The sequence below is a fragment of the Phalangium opilio genome, unplaced genomic scaffold, assembly GCF_054372755.1.
Source record: "Phalangium opilio isolate 3A_F unplaced genomic scaffold, DU_Popi_V2 ptg000090l_1, whole genome shotgun sequence".
NCBI classification, from domain to species: Eukaryota; Metazoa; Arthropoda; class Arachnida; order Opiliones; family Phalangiidae; genus Phalangium; species Phalangium opilio.
The window spans coordinates 1,590,512-1,602,449 of NW_028324195.1; the positions used below are offsets into that span (position 1 = coordinate 1,590,512).

General features: G+C 37.2%; 1 long non-coding RNA gene across 1 annotated transcript; it reads left to right on the forward strand.

Annotated features, from left to right (window-relative positions):
• Window positions 1-11,150: 11,150 nt before the first annotated feature.
• On the forward strand, window positions 11,151-11,599 carry LOC149644583 (uncharacterized). The gene is made up of 2 exons (XR_016371973.1): window positions 11,151-11,383; window positions 11,472-11,599. It is a non-coding gene; the product is annotated as an uncharacterized LOC149644583 (long non-coding RNA).
• The last annotated feature ends 339 nt before the right edge of the window (window positions 11,600-11,938 follow it).

The following is an 11,938-nucleotide window of genomic DNA, read 5'->3' on the forward strand; positions in this document are numbered from 1 at the left end:
ACAAGTATCAGGAAAAAATGCATAGCTTCGGCCATTACGTCACCATTCATTCATCTGGGTACATTGTAAACCCTAACAAACCGTGGCTGGGAACTTCCCCTGATGGCTTAGTAGAAGACCCAAAGGAAGCGTTGACGAAATAAATGTAAGATTTTGCGCGTTATGCGGTCAATTTGGAAACAGAGAAAAAAAATTCACCGGATCGAATCCCATACACGGTTTTATCGAGTATCTAAAAACTATGGCTGACGTTAAAAACGTCGTTATAATTAGTCATGACGGTAGTAAATACGACCGGCAATATTTGTTAAGAGAAATAATGGGGCGCGACGAAAAATGGAAACCGGAATTAATCGTGAATGGAACAGAGCTATATCAGATCAAACTTTACAATTTAATATTCTTAGACTCTCCCAGTAGCTCTGGCTAAATTTCCCGCCACTTTCGGCTTTAGAGAGGATGACGAATCTAAGGGCTATTTCCCCCACTTTCTATTTAAAGTAGTTTATCATAATTTCGACATTAAAACCAAGAGCAGACCAATTACGTCTTAGAGAAAGGTTTACCCCCTAAAGAAGCCTACGGATGCGAAAATTGTACCTCAAAAAATTACGAGTCGTTTCTTAAATGGTATGTCGAGATTTAGCGCGTTTGGTTTCGATGATTAACTGGGAGAGCTAATTAGTGGCCTGTGAGATAGGACGGACTGAAAACATCCTATCTAAGCGATCCGTTGTTACGTATAATTTATTTACTATTTGTTGGGATTGAATTGCGAGTCGACACGAATTTTAAACTTAAAGAAATCAAACTGTTTAATACTTAAAAATATTATTTCCGTTTACAAAAAAATGATTAAGTTTCGAGGAGGTATAAAAATACGCTGGGGAGAGAAAGGTGTTTCTCCTTGGCGTTCTTAAAAGCAACTGATGTTTTTCAATATAAAGTACAAGAAAGAATCTTAACAACTGGCTTCTCTATAGTGGTTCCATGAGTCACGGGTTTTTCTGGGGTCCCGAAAATCTACCCGTAGCTGGAAAGCCTATTTACTCCTTGCCTGTATCTAGCTTGAAGACCACCAGTAAGAAAATTTGGTAAAGGTAGCTAAAGGAGCGTTAGTGACGTGGCATGTTTTTCCATAGGCTTTCAACGGAGGGGATACGAAAATAACCCAACGTGACGAAAACAACTCTTTCGAACAGGTAGAGAAGCGAACTTGTTTTACAAATATTTTAAGAAATTAAAATACACAAACAAAAAAAACTACATTTCAATAAATCAAATTAACTCAAATTAATTAAAGAAAATATATATATGCCTATTGTCGCTTGGGCACAATATAAAATTCAACATGGTATAACGAAGAAAACCAATCTGAAAATGGTTTTAATATCTTAAAACATCTTAATAAATATTGCTCGAATGACGTGACTATCTTGAGAAAAGGTTGCTTGATATTACGTAAACTTTTAATAGATAGAGTCAGTGTAGATCCGTTTCGATGCGGGGCGGTGACAATGGCAGGGGTTTGTAGTCACGTCTATCGCAAAACCTTTTTAAAAAAAGATACGATAGGTATAATACCCAAGAATTTTTACTGCCTTAAAGAAAATCAGTCTCTCGTGGCGATTGAATGGTTAGTATGGTTAAGCAATAAAACCAATATTCCTATTCAATCGGCGTATACTGGGAAAGAAGCTAGAGTCCTTAATATGAAAGTAGACGGGATGTCCAAGAAGAAGTGTTTGAATTTTTCGGATGTTGGTAACATAGGTAAAAAAGTTTGCTTCCCTTTAAATAGACATAAACCTATATCAGGTGATCCAGGCCAAACTTTAAATACTAGATGGGTCCGTACAATGACATTATAAAATGTCGAAGACTTAGAGTGCCCCAAGTACATGTTTTATGGGGTCCATCACCACATGATATCCATCCAATAAGGCCTACAATTGTTTCGCGGACTTTCTTTAACTATGTCTGAGGTCGATTGTCTAAACGTATAAGGCTTCTTTCAATATAATATGGTTGAAAACATTGTCAAATGCTAAATTAAATTAAAAGGTGCGGTTGGATGACATTTTCATTAAAAATTGCTGTTAAACAACTAATTTTAATAAGACGTTCTGGTTTTTGAATAAAACGTGGTTACGACTGTTGTAAAATTATTAAAAAGTGATTTTAAAAAAGTACAACTACTAAAATGTGTTCAAATTAGAAAATTGTTGATAAATTACGATAAGTTTCGATAAATGAGAAAAGGATGGTTGCATGTGCTAATAAATGATTCAAATGTGGTTTAAAGTGTCGTTAAGAAGCTAAAAAGAAGTAAAACATTTTGTTAAAGGGCAAAAACGTGAGTTAAAATGACTGAAAAGTGGTTTGAAGTGTTGTACTGTCTCCCATGTCAGCGGCGCCTACGACGTCAACATCACGTGTATAAATCGAACCAATCAAGCGCCACCATTCCAATCTCTCTCTCCTCACTCGTTTCACCGGAAAGTAAAGTCTTAGGATTTTAACATGCCGTATCCATCCGCCATGCCTAGGCCGTGTAAAAAGCTAATAAATTATAAAATTGAACCAAAAAGTATCATACGTATGAAAAGTATACTCCTACAGACATTTCTGTATTAATTTTATTTTAATTGATTTTGAATCGAGTTCAATTAATGATAATTAAGCGCTAGCTAGAGCGCAAATAATTAGCCTCCGAATTAATACGGGAAGAAGTTAGATATACGAAAAGACATTAAATGTCTATTATAGTTTTACAAAATTATGGTTCTATAGTCTTTGAGTGGCTTTCTTACCGATTTCATCGTTTATCATTCTGGTGCGCAACATCATCTAGGCGGTTTTCGATACCGAATTTCCCTTTGAAATCAAGTTAATAAATTTTAAGCGCGTTTATGAGGCTCGAAACGGAGAATAGAGTACTGTTAAGCGATGAACCCTACGATCCAGTAACGCTTTTGAGCTCTACCGAAGCCTCGAAAGGACAGACAAACTTTTCAACGATCAAGTCCTGCCGCTACGACTTGTTTTGCGCTACTTCATAAACTAATTTGCGTGATTTTGACTCAACCTCTGACTCTCTCTTAACAGTTAATGTAACTTGTACTTTGTCTAAGCTTCTTAGTACGTAACACGAATGTAGCGTACTTACCTTGTTTTACATCTACGATTCATAGTAACAGTAGTATATAATACTTCTCTTTGAGAGAAGTGTACCACCACAAAGCGGGGCAATGTAACGTCATTCTTCCCAAGATCGTAACATTTGGAGCAAGTTGGCTAAACCAAATCATATACGCGATAAATAGTTCCCTCATCATTAGTCTATTTGCGTTAAACTATTTGCCAAGACGCGCTTGAGGATTTTTGTCTCACCCCAAAACGAGGTTAGGGAGTTGATTGCTGAGGATTTAGTACCAAACAGCTAAAGAAATCACCCCGTGCACGGTGCGATGCCCATCTGAAGTTTGTTGAGCGGGAGATCAAACAAAAAGGGTGAGCCTGGGAAGAATGACGTTACGTAACTAATGTATTAAGATGATACAGAGTGGCATCCTTCTTCTATTATCCCCTTCTGATAATAACAAAACATGGAAAAACTATGCGGAGAAATGTAAAAAAGTTTCATTACGCATATTTTTTAAGTGTTTAGCTGTATTTAGAACGTTAGTTTTAATTATTTTCTAAATTTAGGCATTTTGAGCAATTTTTTTTGTATCAATTGATACAATAATAGTTTTTCTTTTCTGCGCTATTTTTCTTTTTTTTTTCTTGTGAAAGTGTTCCCTCAGACCAGTTACTGGTACTGGCCGCTTCCATATCTACTTCTTTTCTTTGTTCCCGTTCTTTTTCATTTAGGGAAGGACTTGCTTCCGGCTCGCCTCCTCCTCCGTTACTTAACGGATGTCCTTCACCTAGAGTAAAATAATACGAACGTACGTAAGTTCATGATCCAGGTCTCGTGTTGGATAGTGACTTTTAGTCGAAGCTACCAAGAAAAATTGATCAAATGGCCTATACTTACTATCCGAAGGGATTTTGTCACTAAAACAACTTTCCACTTGCTTTCCGGTTGTAGCCGGACTCTCGTTTTCGCCTACAATCGTGTAACATTATTTACGCCTAATTTAAGGTAAATTATTAATATAAAATATTCTTACTCTCTGAAGTTTTGCCCGGAGTAGTCGGTACCGAGCCGTGTTCACTTGAAGGCGATTGAAAGTCTAAACGAAAAAACAGTTACTTTTTCATTACGGAATAATATTTACAATACCAACCATTAGGTGGGGATTTCGACAAGCTCGCGGGTTCTTCATAATCTAAAATATTCAAGTTATTATTGCCAGAAAATATAAGAGAAGCTTAAGCGCTTCCCCGGCACTGTAAATTAGCGCGCGGTTGTCGGGAATGCTTAAACACTATAGAATTGGTAAATATGTCTAACCAGAATCATCGGGGCTTATAAGCCCTTTGCTAGACGCTAACTGTCGAAGCGTTGTCAAAAGATCTCCTCCGGTCTTTTGCGTTATCTTTTCGACGATCGAAATGCATTTGTTAAACTCTGCTGGTGTCGAGTTGTTTGTGGCCAATCTCAGTCGCAACTGCTCCGCCTCTTTCTTTTCCACCATGAGTTTTTCAAATTTTTAATTTTCTCCTTGTGGTCTTCTATCATTTTATCTGTGGCGCGGAGGGCCACCTCAAATTTCTCTCGATTACTTTTCAAAATGGTTAAGCCCTTTTCATATAGATTTATCTTAGTTGGTAGTGTTGAACGGTCTTTTGAGCTTTCCACCGGAATAATTGGAAAGTCTTTGATTTCTAAGAGGCGTCAAAATTGTACAAATAATTATATTTTATTACATCATCATGATATACTTTATGATGCAATAATTACCGGCAACCGGGAACCTAGCGTGAGGAACGTTGGCGTGGGGCTCTTGGAAACATCTCCTTTCCATTTGCAAGGGTTTAAGCCAATTCTGATATTTTCCGCATACCTTATGGTACACAACCACAACCTCTTCCGGGAAAAATTCCCTTAGAACCGTTTCAGGGCCTAGTTTCGCCTCTACAATGAATGAGCAATATCAAATTTTAAAATGTCTTATTTGCCAACCTTAACAATGTAAGACTTACGGACTAGTTTCACAACGAAACAAATTATTAAGTACACGAAATAGTGTTTTTCGATCTTTCCCGCCTTTATTAGGAAAAGTTGGGAGAACTTCTGAGTGTTGTCCGAAATCGCTTTATAAAGTCTTCGCGAAAACCTGTAAACGTAAACGGATGAAGTTTGTGTCTCGCTTATTGGTTGTAAACACTCACTGTTCCAATTCTCCTGATGAGAACAAGTGCTTAAAAATTTCCTTCCATGTAAACGAATGAGAGGTCTTCCGAAATAAATCCATTTGTTCCCGGCTAGTCGGGAACAGTTTTATTGAGGCGGCATTGATGAAAGTTTTTTCAAAGATTAAGGACATGGCGTCCACCAACTGGCTCGTCGTGAATAATTTGCTTGTAGACCCAGGCATGGGCCTTCTGTGGCATTTTGCAAGTTCTTCTTTGACGAACCCAATCGTAATGAAGTTCATTTTGAAGACTAAACGATAAACGGATATTCAATGAATAAACGGAAGTAGCCACCTGTACTTAACATAAGCCAATCAGCGGTATAAGTTAACGGCAGTAAGTTTGCCGGTGTAACGCGACAACAGTATTAAAAGTCTTTGAATAGATAGGGGCTTCTAAAAGGTTAGGTATGGCTAAAACAATATTACCTACGCGATACTTTTTAACCCAAATAACATTCTCGGCCAAAGGGGTTTCGGCTAATCAAGAGTGTTATTTGAGTCAAGCTTGACCCTGGTAATGTATGGCTAATAGTGTTACCTTTATATTACCTTTTCACCCATACGACTCTTTCCCCATTAAAATTAAAACGGCAACCATCTACGTAGCTAAACTAGCGTTGCCCATTCCATACAGCTAAGAGGAATCATTCTGTAGCCTCCCCGACTCCCTTTTATAAGTCGTCAAAGATTGAGTGAGTAGCCCCTCAACTACCATTAAAAACAGGCAATGATTAAGCGAGTAGCCCCTCGACTCCCTATTAAAATCTCCAAAGATAAAGTGAGTAGCCCCTCGACACCCACTAAAACAGGCAATGATTAAGTTAGTAGCCCCTCGACTCCCTATTAAAATCTCCAAAGATAAAGTGAGTAGCTCCTTGACACCCACTAAAACAGGCAATGATTAAGTTAGTAGCCCCTCGACTCCCTTTATAAATCGGCTATGAATAAATAGGTTGCCTCTCGACTCTTTTGAAATCGAAAATGATTGAGTTAGTAGTCCCTCGAATCGCCAATCATTACTTATGAATTAGTGAATAGCTCCTCGATGCCCTTTAAATATTACCAATTATGAAGTATATGTCACCATTGAATAAGTGAGTAGCAACTCGAGTGAGCTTAAAAATCGACAATGATTTAGCGAATAGACCCTAGACCCCCTTTGAAATCGCTTATGGATAGCCCCTATAGACTGCCTTTGACGCGTAAGCGTTTGAAAGAGAATTTTTCTTAGGGTTACGAATAGTAAATACGTAAGCGATTGAAATGAATTTGGTTTAGGTTTCGTTTTCATTCTCTACTTAAGTCTGGCTAAAATTTAAAATCAATTATAGCATTTCCCAACGGATGTCAGCGAAATGCTATAATTGATCGTGACATTTCCCAACGGATGTCATTTAAAAAGTTTCTTCAAAAATATGTGGCATTGCGCATCCGCACCGCACTCTTATTTAAATCATGACCGCTTCTTTTCCGTTTTCACTCTCCCTTTAAAAAGGCGAACGATACTTTTTCTTCAGACCAAGTGAAAGTAATAGCCCATCGTTCGATGTTCATCAAACGATGTAGCGAAAAACCATGGATAAAGAATGCACGTCACCTTGAAATTTTATTATCACGACGCTACAGGATCGGCAACTCCCTATCTCGAACTACAGCTTATTCCGTATATACTCTGTTACAACAACGGTTGTCAGCACGCGCAAACCTAGTTCGCCATGTAATTTTGCCTTGCGCGTGCTGGCTAGAGGCTAAAACAATTCGGGATATTTTCAACGATTTTAAATCCTGAATATCCTAAAGTTTTTCGACTCTTGACAGCACGTACATAGCTAGGTTACATCGAGATATAGGTTCGCGCTTGCTGACAACCGATGTTGTAACATGAGTATATACAGAATAAGCTGTAGTTCGAGATAGGGAGTTGCCTATCCTCTACAGTGAAAACAAATTTCACGCTCTCGGGCATTCTTTATCCATGGAAAAACTATCGCGCTACCTTTAAGATTGCTAAATTACAACCCATAAGCTGGAAAATGAAAAGCAAAAGCACGCGTCTTCTATTCATCGCATTCTATTCTAAATTCTGGGCACCCGACACCAGGCCTGTGTGAGTACTCGAATAAAGGCGAGTACTCGATCGAGTCTCGAAAATCAAAATTTTGGGACTTGAAAATTATTTCGAGTCCTTAAAAATCTTCACTATTGGACTCGAGGAGGACTCGAACCGAGACTTGACGCCTTATTAAGTCCAAAATATTTACTCAGTGACCCGTAATTTTAAGTATAGCACCGCATCTAGTAGGGTTTAATCGATTTAAAGTTTTGAATAGACCAGTGATTGGACAAAAATTAGACTTCAGCTAATGTAATCAAGAAAACTAAGCATGGGCGAATACTCGAGTAACACGAATAACTCGATCGAATATCGAGACGAATAACCGTCTCGATATTCGATAAGCCCCATTTCGGGTATTCGAACGAATATCGAATAGTGAATTTTACTATTCGGGCCTACTATTCGTTAAATATTCGAATAACTATTCGTTAAATATTCGATTAACTATTCGTTAAATATTCGATTAACTATTCGAGAAAACAAAAATATTAACCCTAAAAATGTTTTAAAAAAGTAATGGCAGTTACACTTTTTAATGTATAAGTTTCTATGGGAAAATAGGCCTGAAGTGCTACTACTCTATAGCGCATCTAAATTCTAAATATAATTTAAATTGAATTTTAACTAATCCTTCTATTTCTGACTATTCGATAAGGGCAATTTTAAGTTAAGCCTAATTATTCGATATTCGGTTCCCAAACAACTATTCGTCTCGGTATTCGATAAGAAAATTTTTCACTATTCGATATTCGTCTCGACAGTCAAAAACTGGTATTCGCCCATGCTTAAAGAAAACCAAAACCAAAAGTTAAAAATTTTTGTTACTGCGCGTCAATTTCGTCGTGAAATTTATACTTTGTTAGTAAAATTTATCCTTATCCTTATTAGAAATTAATTTATTATAATTCTTGTATTATTAATTATGTAAAATTAAACTGGAATCGCACAGGCCTACCTGACACCCTGGGAAATATACATCTTATCCCGCGTCTAATTGCCCTCTTTCAATTTGAGAGATTCTACGCACTTTCCAAGAAGGACAATCGCGTTTAAAGATACAAGATCCCACGCATTTTTATAAAACAGCTCAATACATTCAAACAATTACCATTCAATTACTAATTTTAATTTGTTGAGAAAATTAATTAACGCGCGAGTATGGCTAATCGTAATAAAAACTATATAAAAATGATGAAAATCGCCGAGTCTTAGTGTTGTACTTACGATGACGTTTCTTGGATGCGAAGTCCTTCTGATCTTTCTTCACGAAACTTTTATTAATTGTAACAATAAATTAAATTTGAAGAAAGTTTTTCAAACCAACAAACAACGCAAAGTAACTTTTTCAATAGAGCAAATTTTTAAAGGAAAAAATAATATTTTGACGGACTATAGACGAAAAGATGACTTTCGAGCTAAACTTCTATAACTATAGTGTGATAGGTCGAATAGCCGCCTATGAGACGGAACTCGTAAGTCTATAATATGTTTCGCATAAGTCTATAAGTTGTATCACGCGTCTAATAAGGAGTAATTTCAAAGGACTGTCAGATACTATTTCTCGGATCAGTTCCGCTCCACATAAACTTTGAAAACCAAGATTTTCAAACAATTTCCATTTTTAAATTTTAATTAATAACGAAATACTTCAAAGTAATACAGAATTGACTCTAACTTTAAAAGCGATACTTTCTCTTCGAATTCAGAATCAATTCTTTCATACGCTAACGCTATGAAAAACCCAAAATTTGAAGATGTAATAAAGCGCGGAACATTAATTCAAAAATGATAAGAAAGTTTGAACATTCCAAGCTTACTTACTAATACTTACTTAGTATCCTTTGGTCCAGTTTACCTTCGTCATATTGGAAAAGCTAGTAGTGAAAGAGCCCCATGCCCCTAGTTCCAACTTTGGACATTTTCCGTGCTACAATTAATCCTCACTCGTAATTTTTTTTCTACGATGATCAAATTTCAAAAGTGGACTCGTTTCAGAGCATTTCAAAGATATTTGCCCAGTATTTAATTGGCTGAATTTTACAAGATTAGTCGCGTATGTTTTAATTTCAATCTTGAGGCGTATTTCGTAATTTTACGTCCGTTATTTGGCGAATAATCAACGTTCAAAGCTGATAGTAATGCTTTGAAACCGACTCTTGCACTACCGCGAAATTTATGTTGGAAGTAGGGGCGCTATCGTTAAAAGTTTTTTTAACATGGGTCGCGTGCAAAGCTGGCAGGCCTTCTACTCAAAAGTCATTGGGAACTCGGTATCTGCTTGGACTGGTATCTGGCTGGACTTTACCCCTTTTCTGTACACCCTTTTTTAGCAAACCTAATGTTAATTTTTTGAAATGAGAATAAATAGAAGTTACCCAATCAGCGTAATTAGAAGAAGCCCACCTCATGTTAACATAACCCAATAACCATAAACCCACCTGATGTTAACGCAACCCAAAAACCGTGAATATGAATTAAAAGTAACGCACCTGATATTAACATAACTCAATAACCATAACTATGTATGTCGAGAGATTTACGGCTCGCGTTTCAGTGATAATTTTAAATTATTTGTGCCTTTAAATTTAGTCAAATGTGTCTTAAATTGCTTTAATTTACATGAAATGTGCGTTCGATTGCCCTCTCTGTTAAGGTGAGCATTTCAAATTTGGCTCACACGAAAACGATTGGGCGCTGTTTGGCGCATGCGCTCTGATTCCGTTGCCTGGTTACGGCGTCCTCTCTACACGGCGACTCGGCGAGTGTCTTGACTGTCATCAGCTATAAGGCCTAGGCTTAACGAGGCAAGTTCTTAATTACGGTTCTAAATCAAAATTAACGCCTTAAATTAAGTGTATGAATTTGGTATATTACATATTACTTACTCGGTTCGGCTCTTCTAACGGCCAGCCTTAAAAGAAAAGGTCTAGAAAAGGCTAAACATTCATTCGCCACATTTCAGCCTGCGTTGAAATACGAGTTGCTAAAAGTAAACAATGTTGATATCTCTCAATTTATTCGAGAAAATTAACTCGATTCGTCTTAAGTCGACCGTTTCTTCGCTCGGACGCTGTTTTGATTCCGCCGGTTGCCTTTCAAAGTTACCTTACATTTACACTATTACCGATTTGTATATCTTTGGATTTAATGGTTGATGATTTTAATTAATTTAGCATTAATTACTACAATCAAGAACCTCGAAAGGAGTTAATTGGGCATCGGGTAGAGTTATAGTGGCCTTAGTACCATTAAATTGTTTAATATTAATTTTTGCCTCTAATTGAGATTTCCATTCTGCGGTAACGTTTGATGAATTTGACTGATTTTCAGTATTATTATGAATAATGGCTGGAATGAGACGAAAATTTGAAGGACGAAGCGAACCGGGACGTTTATTAACTGGTATTTTTTTCGTGAAACTATTCCGCGAGTAAGGCGATTATGGCGATTATTTTTGATAGTATAAAATTTTGTGTCGTTTGTCTAATATATCATGAACCAACGAGTGTCCGTATCTTTGAAAACAGCCATACGATTAGCTTGAAAACAGCGCTGACGCTTTAAGTGACCGTCTTTATTAATGGGAAAAAGTTTCAATTCAATCGCTCTAAGGTAAGTAATTTTTTAAAATTAATTTTCAAGTTTGGGTTCCCGAGCAAATAAATTAGTTTAGCGCTTGAAATTTGAACTCTCCGTGCGTTTAAGTCAATTTCTTGTCGAGCACTGCTCTGATTGTCTTGAAATTGAACCTTTAACCACTTTGGCAGCTGTTAATTACTGAACGGCAATTAGAGAAGAATAGATTACTTAAAAGGCGCGAAAAGAGACCAAGATACTGTGGGAGGCGCTATCGGGATTTGCTTGAATAGTTTTGAGCAAACCGAAATAGCCGACAAAGGTTGGTGTCGCTTTTCGTTGTATTAACGCAGCCTAACGTAGTATCAAATGGGATTAATAATTAATTAATCTTAATTTAAATTTCGAAGGAAGTTGGAGTTGTTTTCAACACAGGGTTTCTTCATTCTGAGCTTCCACTGTACAAATTGAAAGGAAAACTAAGTTTCTTTCTTAAATTATTTGTATTTTATCAATAAACGGCGTTAAATAGAGTCAAGTGTGTTTTTAATTGCTTTAATTTACATGAAATCTGCGTTCAATTGCCCACTGTGTTAAGGTTTAAAGCTCCGCATTTCAAATTTGGCTCCCACGAAAACGATTGGACGCTCTCGACGCGTGCGCTCTGATTCCGTTGCCTGGTTACAGCGTCCTTCTCTCTACACGGCTAGTTTCGTCTGCTTTAAGGCCGAGGCTTAACGAGGGAAGTTCTTAATTACAGTGCTGGGCAAAACAAGAGCAACCCCTCAAAAACGAGCGTTTTCCCCTACACTCGAGGGCCTAGGCTCGAAAGAGAAAAAGCGATACAATTCAGAGTCCACGTGACCCGCTCCCTGCC